The sequence below is a fragment of the Sebastes fasciatus genome, chromosome 6 (genome assembly GCF_043250625.1).
Source record: "Sebastes fasciatus isolate fSebFas1 chromosome 6, fSebFas1.pri, whole genome shotgun sequence".
NCBI classification, from domain to species: domain Eukaryota; kingdom Metazoa; phylum Chordata; class Actinopteri; order Perciformes; family Sebastidae; genus Sebastes; species Sebastes fasciatus.
Genome location: NC_133800.1, coordinates 14,992,672 through 15,008,327, shown reverse-complemented (window position 1 = coordinate 15,008,327; position 15,656 = coordinate 14,992,672). Strand labels below are relative to the sequence as shown.

The following is a 15,656-nucleotide window of genomic DNA, read 5'->3' as shown; positions in this document are numbered from 1 at the left end:
AATGTTTGCTCATTATTTCAGTTGTAAAATGTTTAGCCCTTTTGTCATGTTTGATTCTTTTGCATGGCATGTGTTTGACCAGAACCTGACTGTATTGTACTGTGGTGCAGAGGACCTCTGATTTTCTCATTAATAAAATGTTCCAATTTGAAATAGGAGAGCAAAATAGTCCACCAAACAGAGAAGCGCACTGGAAGGCATAATAAGCCAATCTAATATCCCAATGCAGAGAGAGGGAGAGGATTGTGGGAGGTTTGTGTGACAATAAGCGAGTGTGTTTGTACCTATATGTGCTGTTATTGTTTCTTATCTCATCCTCATAAAAGAACAGGCAGAGGGAAACAGTCATTAACTTTATCCTCATAACAAAGTGAGTGTGCCTTAGTCCACTGAGCCACACAGATGCTGTCTATGCCTGCCGTCTGATTAAAAAGAAGAATATTCTTCTCGAATGGCTTCTAGCAGAGCGACTGACAGTGAAGGGAGGATGTTTCAAAGGTTTTCCTCTGGGACCAGTTGACAGCTATATTCATTCTTGGTTATTCTCCACAGGCATTTCCATTGAGAGCTTTCCAGGGAAATACACAGTTGACAGATATGCATCAGTGACTTCAGTCATATGCAGATGACACATGCAAAGGGAGAATGGCTGGAAAGGCCAGAGGTCATTGGCCAACCCTGCCAAAATCAATCTCAGTGAATAGAACACTGACAAATGAAAATCAAGCTGTATACAATGCAAATATAGGCTGCTGAAAGCAATCTCAACACGCCTCAGCCCTCATACGGTTATACAGTAAATTTTGATTTGTAAAACTGTTGAATGAATTTTTATCACCAATGCCAGGAAACCTCAGTTTACATTCTATTATTAAGAAAAGACACACAGGGCTTCGAACTAATGTTTGGTTGCACATTGGTTGCACTGGTGTGTCCCTTTTTCATTTAGGTGCACCCAACATTTTTCACAGCGCCTTTTGGCACCGCATTAATACATTTTAAGCTTTTTGTCAGTGCCATTAGGAATACACTAGGGATGTCATGATACCAAAAATGTAGTAGTCGATACCAATACCAGTGAAATTCCACGATTCTTGATACCAATTCGATACCACAGTAAAAAACAAAAGTAAAACAATAAACTCCATGTACTTCAACATCCACTCCTTTATCACCGTTTGCATACTGGTTTTTACGGTACTGTCAGGTATCTAAATGTTTAAATATTAAGTTGGTATAAGAGTCGAAAAATATAATTCAATTCAACTCAATTAATTTTTTATATTGCGTCAAATCATAACAGAAGTCATCTCAAGAAGCTTTTCATATACTAGAACAGGTCTAAATCGTACTCTATATGAAAAGCATCATGTATAATGTAATGTGTGTGTTGCGAGTGAGTGGTCAAGTGACGTAGAGAGAGATGCGCTACGAACAGATCAGCAGTTCAACAGGTGGTGGAGCGGTGCTCTGTCAATGAAGTCGGATCTGGGCTGTTCAGGACCAGGGAAAGGTGTAACGGACACCGCAGCATTTTTCTTGACCAAAAAACAATCAATAGTCCTCTAATTTTGAATTACCGGTATGTTTTATGGTTGTGATGTCACTTGAGGAAGAATGCAGAGCGCGGTTCCACACATACACACACAGTGACAGACCTGCGAAATTGCAGGTACACCGGTGCGACCAATGAAAATGTTTTAGTCTCGCATGACAGATTTTTGGTCGCATATGCGTCACGATCAAAATGGTCACACTCTGGAGCCCTGACACAGCTCTGGTGTCGTCCCTTTATAGGTTACATAGGGGCATTTGGTGGCAGCCATTTAGGTGTTTGCATGTGGAAAAAAAAGTTTGGCATTATTGCTCCATGTTGTACTTGGTCACACATATTTATTCCCACATCTTGAATCAGCGCTGCACTTAGAGAAAATTGAATAGACAAGTTGCTCTTTACAATTTGGCATTTTCAGAATCAACCTGCTATTTATAGTTAGCCACTTACTCATGACGGTAGGCGCCAATGAGCAATGGGCAGTTAGGCTGAAATTTGAATATGTGTAGGAGGTGGTGAGGGCATTTGTTTTGCATGCAGTGTGCAACAAATTACCGCCAGTAATTAAATATCTGTGGCAACTGGATTGAGAATTTCTACCAATTTGTACCTACAACAACCGGATGGAAAGGAGGCATGATTGGACAAAGCATGCCTCATCTGTGGTGGGCAGATCGAGGTCAGGATCTCTCTCTTTCTCTCTGTCTATTTCAAATGGAATGAGCCATTGGTTGCACCAACAGGAGGGTTACATCATGTTTAGTGATTGACTGGTTGACGTCCTACATGGGTTAACATTTTATAAGAGGCTTGAGACCCAGAAGTGGTTCAAGGGAAGAATAAAACAAGCTCCTGTCGTCATGGTGGAGCCACAGAAGAGTTTTTTTTCTTTCTGTGAATGCATGTTGAAAATTAAGTGATGCTACAGACTTGTTGGCTGGTGGGCAAATAAATATATTGCCTATAAGAAATGATGTAATCTCCCCCCGCTAAGACTGATTGATTCCGTTCCTATGGGTGTCTCATGATCATATCAAAGACATCGCTATCAAATTACCACCCGATTCGACTGTTATCAGGCTATTAAATAGGTGTTATCGTTGTAGATGTGGGCCTACTATGCCTACTACGCTGTTAAAGTGTAAAAAGCGAAACTTAAAAGCAACATGTTCTAATGCAAAAAAATATCAACCTATAACTTCTTTAAGTTGAGGCAACAAAACCACTTAGATAAGTTTAGGAAAAACATTGTGTTTCGGCTTAAAATGACTACGTTTCAAAAGTGAAAGTGAAACTTAACACTTGTGAACACAAAGACAACTACATGTTGTTGGTTTCACACAGGATGCAAACTCCAGTCTCCTGGGTGAAAAGCCTGTGTTTTGTGTCCTATCCATCGCCCCTGACCTCCACCCCATATGGAGTTTCACGCTTTCTATACCTTCTGCTCCTATCAAAATTATTATGGTCGCTAGAGGTCGCTGTCGTGTTCCTTTATACCTTCTTTCGGTGATCTACCATGTGAATAGATGATCAAACCTACTATTAGGTGTAGTAGGCCCCTATTGACCCACATGTATTGTGCTTGTAGCGATGGATAACACCTATTTAATAGCCTGACCACAGTCTAATCGGCTGACAATACACACCATAGAAAAGAATCTTGTTAAAACAAGTTACTATGAGAAACTGAGCACAGTGGCAGCAATACGCTGTCGTAATTTTACTTAACTTTTTAATTTGAATCACTATCATTGAATTTTGTTCTCATATACTGTTTTCATAGATTCACAGTTGCTTCCAGTGAAGACTTCAAAGGTCAACTCCTTGCCTTAAACCTTTATTTGAAGTGTGTTTAGCTCACCAAAGAGCTGCCCACTTACACACCTAGTGAGGGGAGAAGACTGCAAAACGACACATAAAAGATTATTACAATTAAAGAATTTATTAACAGGCCTCTACAAAGAATCAGGTTCAGGCCATGATTAGGGTGAGACATGTAGCAGTTACTTAAATCAATACATTGAACTGAGTGAAAACAAATACACAACCAATGCTTATCTGTAGCTCAAAACAGAATATGTAAAGCTGTGGACTGCAGTAAGTAAAAGAGATGGCCAGCAGAACAGACATGAACAGATAGAGAAAAGAGCAGACAGATAAAGGAGAAACATGGCAAGACATTGACAGACAGGTGAAGAGACAGCTGATACACAGATATACAAGCAGGGAGACAGGCAGACAAATAAGTAAAGGACGAGAAGTGCTGCTGCATAATAACCAAACATAAATATTGTAGAATAGAAGGCGAATCCACCGAGAGCAAAGAAGAACATCAAGTTCTCCGCAGTTAACGTCTGAGAATCCCGAGGTCTCATCAACACACGCAGATATGCTGCTCAGGAGATCCCATCAGGAATAAAAAGATCATGTTCCAAATTTATTTTGCAACTTTTCTCCTTCTTTACCAACCTGAATTACAGTTTGTTTGGGTCTGAGATACTGTATCACTCTCTGTTTTCCCTTCCTTCACTCTCTAACCTCTTACCTCTCTTTCCCCTCTCTCTCTCTCTGTCTCTTTGCTTTGATGTCTGAGTGTTCGGGGCCTTCACTGCTGAATTAGTATTCCCTTCATGATTATTGTCTGATGGGGGTTTGGGGGCTTGGAGGTTGTGTGTGTGTGCAATCGTTAAACTGTGTAAACTGGAAATGGAAATGTTGACATTGTCTCTGTGGCCCCGTTCTACTCCAACTGAAAAGTGGAGTCTTTTGGCTCCAACTTGTAACACAGATCAGTAGGCCTGCACGATATGAGGAAAATCTGCGATGTGCGATATAATTGGTCAATATTGCGATGACGATATGATTTGCAATAAATAAACAAATATTGAAGTGTGCATATTAGCTATACTTATTTCAACCTGGTTGTCTTTAAATTCAGTACCAGATTAGAATTGAATATTTTAAATATAACTAGGTTAAGTGTTGTTTCTAGAGCAGCAACAGTAATCTTTACAAAAGCAAAGTCACCATATAAACTCATTAATATCTCACTGGAAACAAATCTAAAATGTTAATAAAATAAATCATATTCCTGACATGAAAATCCTGAGTGAAGCTTAGAAAGACTGAAGAACACAGACATGATGGTTACGTTGCTCCTGTATAAAGATATTAAATGAATAACACAGAGGTTCGTAGTCTGCATCCTTATACATCACCGCCTCATGCCTTCCGTTCCACCCTTCACAATAAACTCCCCAGACACACACACTGGATCACTGCTTACTAGAGGGAAGTAAAGTCATTCACAACTCAACTAAATAACTAACACTTGATGGATGAGATACTGTGGACAGAGCAGATTGAAATATCTCATTCCTACATTTAACCGTTTCATCATGTTTATGCTTGTTGAACAGGTGTAATGATAACGTATCTTGGCTTTACACTTGCAAAGTTTAATTTCACTTACTTACAATAACGAGCTATAGTTGTCGTCAACTCGACTTCACCTGGTTCACTTCTCTGTCTCCACCACGGCCTCTCTGATCAGCTGTTTGCTGACTTCGCTGTGTGTATTTATGTGTGGAGAGCTCCGACACAGAGCAGGGAGAGGCTGCGGCGTGATAATAAATACTACAGTCTTCAGCCCTGTAGCCCGTTTAATAACGGGTTTTGGTAACCACCCTTAAATATAATGATTTTTCTTATTCATCGCGTTTCAGACAGCCTTTTGCAACGTGCTTGTTCATTACGCGATTACGATGAAAATGCGATTTATCGGTCAGCCACATACTGTACGTATACGCTCTATCATAAACATGGGGTCATTTAAAAAAAAATAGGAAGAAGTGAAGGAAGAAGTCCCATTATATTTCTCTTGCAGTAGAACTTTGAGAATCTACTGCTACAATGGCAGGGGCGATATTTTAAAATAGATATATCAGCACTTCTAAACCATCACTGACCAAATGCAAGACAATTAACAACGAGGGTATAGAGGGTACTGTAAACACTGAGGTTGAGTGGGTGAAGTGCGATGTGTGGCAGCACGATGGGTTAGAGGATCATTTAATTAGAGCGTCTGTTTTGACAGAGAGCAATCGTCTGTCGGCATGGCACGGCAGAGTCAGCTGAGCGTTCAGCTGGGAGATTTGGATGTCTGATCAGCTGGATGTCAGTTGATCAGTGTGCAGTCATTGACAACATGGCCTGTCAGAACATTGGCTAACTTCATATTTACACGTCTCCTTTGGTCTGTTTCACTGTTCTTCTCTCTCTCTCTCTCTCTCTCTCTCTCTCTCTCTCTCTCTCTCTCTCTCTCTCTCTCTCTCTCTCTCTCTCTCCGTCCTAGTCAATTGTCTTATTTTTGGAAAACTAAAATTTGAATTGCCGAGTTGAAATTATTCTCTATGTGAGCACCGTTATTGATTTCTCTGTCTTGTAGCCCTGGAGTGGCGTACGTCCTTGTAGAAGCAATGATTAACACTTCAGTCAGTCGGGGCTATCAATATCTGGTGGTGACTCCGTGTCAGGACTTTTGACATTTGGTCGTGATGTCAACAATGTTTTTTCTTCCTGCACAACTTCCTCACTCGTCTGTTGCTGTTTTGCAGTTAGTCTCAGTTCCCCAAGTCCTAATTTGTCCATCTGTCATCCCACTCTGCATTTCTTTCACACCTATTTTCTTTTTCTGCATGTAATTTGGTTTGGAAACTTATTTTTATGAATTGAGCTTCATAAGAAATCATGCTGATTTAATGGAATCAGAGAAACCAGGCTCCCTTCACTGCTTCCTTCTTCCGTTTCTTTGTTTTATCACCCTTCTTACTTCTTACCTTGGCTTCTTCTCTATTCACATCCTCCTCCGCTACTTCATGACTCTTTTGTCTAGTTTTCCTCCTCTTCATCTCCATTTGTCTCCTCTTCCTCCGCCCCCTCTTGCTGAACTAAAAACCACAGATGGATGGCCAACCACAGCGGAGTGTTGAGAGAGTCAGGCCGTCTCCTGCTTTAGCCTCCACTGTATCTGTGTCATGTCTCTCAGGCATGGGTGACCTTCACACAGTTCAGAAGATGCCAGAAGGAAGAAGACCTGCCTCTTCTACACAAACACGAGCACACGCATGCTATAAGGCACTAAATACAGTATGTGTTCACAGGCATACGTGTGCATCCACTCTTACACACACAGTGCCTGTAGTTGGTGACGAATGATTTGCTGACAGATTCAATGGAAAGTGTGTGTCCCTCTTTTTCCATGTTAAATATGTGCGTGCGTGCGTGCGTGCGTGCGTGCGTGCGTGCGTGTCCAGTCGCCTGTGTTCTTGTATCTCACCAATGCACTTTGAACTTGGTTCACAGTGCATGTCTTTTTTTTTCGACAGTATTTACAAAAGCCAAGTAAAGCCATTTCTCTCCTTTTATAATTATTTTCCACAGTGCAAACTGTAAAGCTTTAATACTGACTGAAATACTGTGTGACACACAAACCATACTAATAAACCAATCAACTAAATGTTTACCCAACTATCTAGCGAAGCAAACAAAAAAAACAAATAGTAGTGTAATACAAATTTAAAGCTGCAGTGGGTAGAGGCGGAGCAAATATGGTCACTATATCCTGACAGTAGTGCATGAGACAGGTAATCTGAAAAAAAATCATGTGCCTCTGTGTCCTCTGGTGCTCTTTACGGCATCTGCAGGATCAATATTCTTTTACTGTAATGCCTATTTCTCGCCTCAAATGTTTTCATATCATATGTTTCATATATGTAGTGTACTGTTTAGTTGTAAAATGAGAAAGTTTGTGACCCGGTAGTCATGTTGAAATCTCTTGAGGTAATACCAAGCACCGCACACCAGCCGGAGCACAGCCAATAGGAACGCTCTCTCTCTCTGAAATGACCTGTGATTGGTCAAAGTCTCCCGTCACAGGCTAGATTTTAAAGCCGGAAACAGAGCCATGAGGAGGTGCAGAAGTCGTGTTATGTCTCAGAACACTTGAATTACAATAGGCTGAAAGGTTATTATGGAACTTTTGCCCAATGACGCCAAAAATATACTGCGTACTGCCACTTTAAAAAGATTAACTGTCATGGCCAAGTTTCTTAGCAGTACCATAAATTGTATATAAGAAGTGGACGTAGTCACCGTGACGTCACTCATCGGTTTGTGGCATGCCATTTTGAAGCCTTGAGTTCGGCATTTCGGCTGACACAAGAGGGTGGAGCTAAGTACAACCAAACACTGAATAAGACATTTTTAGGCAACCAAAATGTTAACATCAACTTTCATGAACTGAAAACACACCGTGAAAGGGTTAAATTTGTAAGACAAAAACGCGGACAACTCACAGTACGGACAACGCTGTGGTAGCGACCTGTCAATCACAAGGTAGCCATGCCCTGAAGCATCCCCTGCTTTATGGTCTATTTGACTCTAAATGGGACCATAATTTACTAAATGAACATCATGGTGTATTGAAGAAGACTTGAAACTAGCGATTGAGACCATAAACTCATGTTTACAATGTTTACTGAGGTAATAAATCAAGTGAGAAGTAGGCTTATTTTCTCATAGACTTTTATACAATCAGACTTTTTTTTGCAACCAGAGGAGTCGCCCCCTGCTGGCTATTAGACATAATGCAGGTTTAAAGCACTTCAGCATTGACTTCACTTTTCAGAACCACAGAGGTAGCCCACTGAGCATTACACAACTTAAAGCTGCACCAGTCAATGTTTTTGTATTAATAATGGATCACATGACTACTGGTAGTGTGCATTATCTCAATTGTATGTCTTTTGTCTTTTATATTGGATTATTGTACATCTTTTCCTCCCTTCTCCATTGTGTTCCTTGCTTTGTTTTATTATTGTCTATCACTCTGTGACTTGCAGTTGGCTTTGTTTCCGCATGTGGAGGAGTTGATAAAGACCAGAATATCACTTTCTCAACAAGACTGTCTGTGACTGAATGGAGGGGTTTGTGATCATAGAGTTTTTCCGAATTTCATCAACATCAGATTGCTTCTTTAACAGCCTAGTTCACGCTGATTTTATTGCAGCTTCATTTGCAGGGTAATAGAAGTGCCATGTATCATTAATGAGTCAGTGAGAACAGGACAGCTTCCAATTTTGGCATCTAATTAGGGGTATTTGTTGGCCTCAATGTGAAGGCATGTTAAAATATTGACAACAGCAAAAAAAGACCTACTTTTGCATGTACAGTATGTGTCCAAGATGAAGCTGCTCAGTAGCATGGAAATTACATTGTCACTGTTGCCTGGATACAGAGACTGTTGGATTCTGTTAAGATATTGAGATTCAAGGTCCTTTTAAGTCATTCCTGTAAAATCCAGCTTGGGAAAACTTGCGATGTGACTGCAGATATAGCAGTATCGTGTGTAGTGTGTATATTATGCGGAAATATATTAACATACCCACAAGTGCCCTGCAGCAATTCAAATGGCAGACGCACAGCCCTTTTACATTAATCTCCTGCAGTACAGCACAAAGTATAGAAACAAGAAGGAAAGCAGTGATATAAAAAAAGACTGAAAGGCATTAAACAAAGACAAGTTGCAATCAAATCTTCAGTTCTGAACATATGCTGTGGAAGCTGGGCCTGTGTTTTCATTATGAACACATTTTCAATCTGATAGTTCTCATTTCAAGGGAACTGAAATCTCAATAACCCCGAGGCCTTATCTGGCAGAGCACCAGCATCTGAATGTGTGTTAGTGAGTGTACAACAAAGAAGCACAAGCAAAGGCTATGGGTTTGTGTGTATATGATGCTATAAGGACACAACTTAAAAACACCCTTCTGTTCTTCTCGCAGAAATCAGGTAAATGCTCCTCCAGGTTTGGAAATGATTGGGACATTTATTACGTATAAAACAAACAAAAAAGCAGCTTTACTGCTCACAGAAGATGCAGAGGCACAGCTAAGTAAGAACCAGTGGAGAGGATGAAGGTATAAATCCTATAAAGAGACATGACCTTGCAACTGTATTTTATGTTTGTTTGTGTATGTTTGGGTCTGATGTTGTTCTGTGTGTACATGCAGGGTTGAAGCGCAGTTGGCCTCTGGGAACTTTCATACTTTACCTAAAACCTTTTTGCCCCATCTCTCAATTGTGAACCATGATTAGTTGGACCAGCCTTGACTTCAACTTAAAAAAAGTCGACGCACACATGAAGACTAATGGATTGAGGGTGGTTTGGCTCAGCAAGTGAGGCTTTGTTTGTTCTATTATTCAGTTAAAAGGTAAAAGCAGGTTAAAGTGCTAATAATTGCCTTTTTTTTGCATTAATGTCAAAGCATAGCAAGGACACACACTATGTTCTGCATATGTCACGTCGTTAACATTTAATTTTATTTGCTTCAGCTCCTTTCTACCTTGTGTGAAATCAAGGACATACAGCACATATCTCACCATGTGTGAAGTTTATTCACTCTTCATTTGGTTTTCTCCTAAAGGTTTCTCATATGTTCTCCACCCCATTTATATCTATGAAGGTGGTCTTAACATCAAAAACACGCCTCGGTATAATGCAGTAAAATGTGACGGCAACATAAACTACAACCTCCAAAATGGTCATAAAGTGGAATCAACACCTCTCTAAAACAGTTTCAACACATACTGATCATTAAAACCTTCATGAAGCTAGGATTTGTAGTTGTGCTGTGGCATGCATACTGCATTAGTTTGAGCTAGGTGTACCTAATAAACAGGCAGCTTAGTGTAAATGAGAGCAGTGATAAATACTGACCACTGTCAGATTCACCAAGCTTAAATGTGCTCGGGTACTAGCTTTAAGTAATTATTCATACTCCAATCAATGTTGGGGAATATAAATGAGAATCATGCCCAGAAACAACGAGAAAAAGTTAAGAAATACATATATAAAAACAAAAATCCTGACAGCAAGTTGATTCCCTGTGATCAAAGTAACGAGACCGATGCATACTTCTGGGCACTGCCGTCCATCATACCATGCCAAGCACTGACCTCAACATCACTGTCTTCATTTTAGTTTCAGTCAGGAGAGAGCATTTGATTCAAACGCATTCCAATGCTGAATGAATGGGAACACACTTTAATTTTCTGTTTTTAAAAGACAATAACTGAAAGTCTCTTGCTTTTCAAAAAAACCTTTCTGGACCCAAGTCTTTCTAAGGAGGCAATCTGCTTTTATTGAACAGCATTAAATGCCTAAGCTCTAATCGCTACTCATCCGGTGACACCTCAGCTTGATACATCACTAACTTGCTACACTGTCTGAGGCTATCATCATGGGTCACTATATCTTCGGGCCGGTGTCATGATGACTGCTGCTACGATAACAATCGCACAATCCTGCTACGCTGGCTCTGTAGTTAGTCATGGATCAATATTTGCTTCACTCCAACAGTGACGGTGCATCAAAGACATTTGTTGCTGCACAGATTAACTTCTTTTATTGTTGAAATTGTTATTTTTGTAATACCTTATACACAGTTTTCATACCAATTTGCTAGTGTGAAAAAAATCAAAGAGGCAAACTAACTAAATATTTTCTTTTTTTTTTACAATCAGGCAGGTCTTCAGTCAACACCAACTTAATCGAGTCCAAGTCAAATCCAAGACGAGGCCCAGCCGTGTCTGAGTCAAGACAAGTCCAAAGGCCGTCAAAACTGAGTCCAGAGCACATCAAGTCCCGTTCAAGACTATAACAGGTAGTGTCTCTCCAATGCCAAGCCTCTGCTCTCCTAAGTAACGGTGCACACACAGCTTGGATAACAGTTAATTTTGGTTAATGCAGGCAAAATGCATAGTAGGCAACAGACTAGTTGTAACGAAGGTATAAATATCAAATATAGCAAAGTCAGAAGTATATTACTGGCCCACAAAAAATACTCATTTGTGTTACGTGTAATTACCCCCCCCCCCCCTGGTGTTAACCAGCCATCAGCGAGATGTGGACCAACGAAGTTGGAACTTGGTTCCGGGGGCTGAGGCAAAATCAAGCAAAAGCACTAAGGTTGGGCAATATATAAACATTTTCTAACCGGCCACCGTCAGCCCAGCAACCGCCGATTGATGATATACAGATGTGTGTGCGTGCTGGCTCCACACGCCATTTTTCTCCGCTGTCTCTCTCTGCCAGGAACAACTTGTCCAGTTCTCATTAGCTGATCCCTAGACCCAGACAATTCCGAGTCCAACAAGGCATGAGACCAAGACAAGTGCAAGACTTCAAAAAAGTGGTCTCGAGACCGAGACTGGACTCGAGTACTACGGCCTTGCAACCAAGGCCTTTTTTGTTGTTGTTGTTGTTGTTGTAGTTTTGGCCATTTTACAGAAAATTGCACAGACAACAGAAGACCTTTAACTTGCACCGTCACTGTTTTGTTTATGCAGTGTGGCTGATTCAGAACTAAAAACATACTGGAATCTGATGCCTTAAGACACAATAATTGAATTGTTGCAATCCAATAAATGCTTTTTTGTGGACACATGGAGTCTCTCTGGCATCATGATGGACACCCTTATACTATATTTCACCAATACGCTGTATGTGTTGGTAAAGGTGTACTGATTAGTTCAAGGATATGCGAAGTCCTTCGCTCACTCCTGAAGGAGTTGTGCACTGAAATTTGCAAATACTGCGTTGGCCAGTCAATATAAACCAAACCCCTCCTTATGCAAGCTACATAAATACTGTAACTGTATCCTACTTTGGCATCTTCAAAATCAGCCACTTACAAAGTGGTAAAGTGACAAGGTTAGAGTCATTTGCCTGCGCTAACAGTTGTACTACAGTTGGAGTGTAGCAACAGCTGTAGTTAGACAAAGACTATGTGATTAATAAGATTGTTGTTAAATCTAGTGAGTAAAATATAGGCTCTTAAGGGTTAACTCTGGCCCATTCAAAAATAATTTCTGGCGATTGATCGGCCTTGTCTGTCCCTACACATAAACTAATTTACTTGTGCAGGTGGCCATAAGGTCACTGGAACATTTCCATCTGAGAGAGACACAATTCCAAGAAGCAAGAAGGTGGACTTACCAATCATGCATGAAATGTCAAGTTTCTCATGTAACATAGCAGAACTCATTGGGCCTCATTCACAAATTATATCTTCTTAAGTTTTTCTTGAATTTGTTCTTGAGAAAGGTCCTAAGAAAAGTCTATGTCAGATTCACGATGTGAATCCACAGAATTGTCTGTAGTACCTGTGTTCTTGTAACAATGAATCCCATCATCCTCGTAAATTGAAAGTGCATGCCAGTTGATCCTAATTAGCATAGATAAACACCAAGCCAATCCCCATAAAAGGGAATGAGACTGCCGAGTTGAGAGAATTAAATCAAGAATACCCCAACGAAAGTCTAAAGAGGGTGGAGCACTGGACACCAAACGTAAAAAAAAACTTCAGTAGTTCTGAAATGGAGGTACTTCGGCAGGAAGTGAACGCCAAACGAGCGGTCATATTTACTGGTGTCAGTCGTGGATATAAAATAACGCAAACAACAATGTATGGGATGCTATTCTTCGTTCAGTGTTGAAATGTTAGTGTTTATTTATATTGAAATATGTTTATATGTTATATGTATATATAATGAAAATATTTATTTATTAACATTTTTATAAATGCTGTTTAAATCCTATATTCTACAACTGCAGAAATGAAGAAAACACAATAACCAATTATTTTGCACAAACATGTCAGCTCTCAAAAGTGTAAGTGTGCTCCTGAGTGTGTGTAGATTCTGTTCGTACCTAAGAACTAATCCCACATCCCAAAACAGTGGTTAATCTTCGTGAAAACTGTGGGTGTTAAGAAGAAATTTCTTCTCAAGAACAGTTGGCGAATGATGGCCCATGTGCTTTTCTGAACATTAAATTCCATTTGCATGATTTAAATATCACATATAGAAACATTGCATTAATTCTGAGCTACTCCCAACAAACACGAAAAGCATCAACACAACTATTAAATATCATAAAGCCAGTAGGCATTATTCAAAGGTGTTATTCAAAAAGAAAAAAAGTTTAGAGGCTACTTTCAAAAGAAAGAGTGTGAGCACATCTCCAAACCTAAGGGGAGTATTGGATATTCCAGCAAAAAGGAGCATAAAAACTGAAGGCAGCTTCACCAGACTTTGAGTTTACCCTGGGGACGGCAAGGAGGCCAGTTCCAGATGACCTGAGAGGTCTGCTTGGCTCATAGCTTCTAAGCACGCCCAACATATATTATAAAGTGAATCCATTCAGTGCTTTATATTCAAGCAAAATAATCCTAAAGTCAGTTCTGTTGTGTACTGGAAACCAATGAAGTGATTTGAGGGTAGTGGTAATAAGCTCCTTTTTTTCTTAGTCCATGTTGAAACATCCTGAATAACTACCTTACTTTCTTCAGAGCAAGACTAAGAAGGTTATTACAGTGGTCTATTCTGCACGCTCTGAATCTGTCTCGCCACTCGAGGCCTCACTATCCAGTGAAAACAGGGACCTTCTACCAATGTAAGAGAATAATTGGGGAAAGTGACAACCTGCAAAACCTGTTCGGTGGCAGAGAGACCTTGTCTAGTAGTGCTGCACTGGGTCAGCAGTGGGGAAAGGTACTTTATAGAAATCAGTCAAGTTTTCTTAAAGATTGGCAGCCATGAATCTGATGCACTCTGATTAAAATCTAAATACAGTTTTTAAAATGTTGGAAATGACTTGTAATTAGTGAGTGGAGATTCATTTGAGTCAAAACCAATTGGTATCCTACTGCTATAGCCAACTGCTTCATTAAAAGTGTTGTTTTTTATTATTATTTTTTACAGTGCACTGGCATCAGAGTGCCAGGCCAATAAAACTACTTGGTTGCAGTTGGAGACAGAACACAGTCATGTTTACGTGATAAAAATGTCAATGCTGACTTCCAGTTTAACAGGGAACGTGAACCTGAAATACTGGTGTTGAAGACAATCTGTTATTTGTCCATCCAACTCTTGACCTCCGCTCCCTCAAAGGCCGTGACACCTATTTTCTCAATCAGCTTCTTACAAAGAGCAATGGACTCACTGTTTTCTGTCAAAGTTAGATTTATTTCACATGAGAGATTTCTGTGTTGGTGTTTTTGTCTGTAAGTTTCTCATTTAAAGTGGACGAAGCTCAGTTTAGGAAAGGGTGATGTTGCATATTCCCATGCGCCAATCAGAGTTTGACTTTGTATAAATAAAATACTTGATATCTCTTGAGCTGATTAGTGAGCAGAAGCATTAAATCCAGCCTGGTCGCACGAAAATATGCGTGAATGATCCGATAATGCAAAAGGCAAAAGTTTGTAATAAGAACGCCCTTCTTGCTTTAGGCGTGTGATTTTCACGCCATGTAGTCTTTACTGACTGCACTGTAATGACATAGAATAAGAGGGGAGAAAGACCGTTAATGATGGGCGGGAGTGGAGGTGGATGAGTCCCACAAACACAGGACTTTCAACCAGGAGACCGGTATTCGAGACTGGTGTTTTGTTTGGAAGTAACGTTAGTGATGTTTGTGACATATTTTGTAATGATGATTGTCACATGTTTTCCGTACTGATGTTATGTTATTTTCCTACGTATTTTACTTAGTTTGCGTACTTATTTTAAGGCCAACCATGATGTTTTTCCTAAAGCTAACTAAGTGGTTTTATACATGCGTGTAATATTCACGCTTCAGCGAGGGGAAAACATGATACTAACACTCCATCCGGCTGGACTATTACACACTTTGGCGTGATATCGGGTTGAATCACATGCTGAAACAAACCTCCGCTGTTCATGTACATTTGAGGAACTAAAACAATGACCTCCAGGATCCATACTAGGCAAAACCTTTTGCACAATGTCCTACTTTATTTGACTTTTTTCTTATTACTTTTAGCCCATTGAATTGCGAGATTGTGAGAAAACAACCTTAAATCACCTACACCAATTCAATAGTAAACACAAATGATCATTGTTGTACAAGTTTGTAGCTGGATAATGGGCTATCATTGACTGCATTACTCTCTTGCTTTTGTTCAGCCTTTACACCCGACGTGCCATCTGGATTCTGCCAAATCTACAGCTA

General features: G+C 40.0%; 1 long non-coding RNA gene across 1 annotated transcript in view; it reads left to right on the top strand.

The window, feature by feature from the left end:
* The window catches only part of LOC141769105 (uncharacterized), a 153,949-nt gene extending 141,794 nt beyond the window's left edge, over positions 1-12,155 (top strand). The window contains exons 3-4 of the long non-coding RNA XR_012594263.1: positions 11,144-11,283; positions 11,715-12,155. This is a non-coding gene — a long non-coding RNA (uncharacterized LOC141769105). The remainder of the gene's footprint in view (positions 1-11,143; positions 11,284-11,714) is intronic.
* Positions 12,156-15,656: the final 3,501 nt, after the last annotated feature.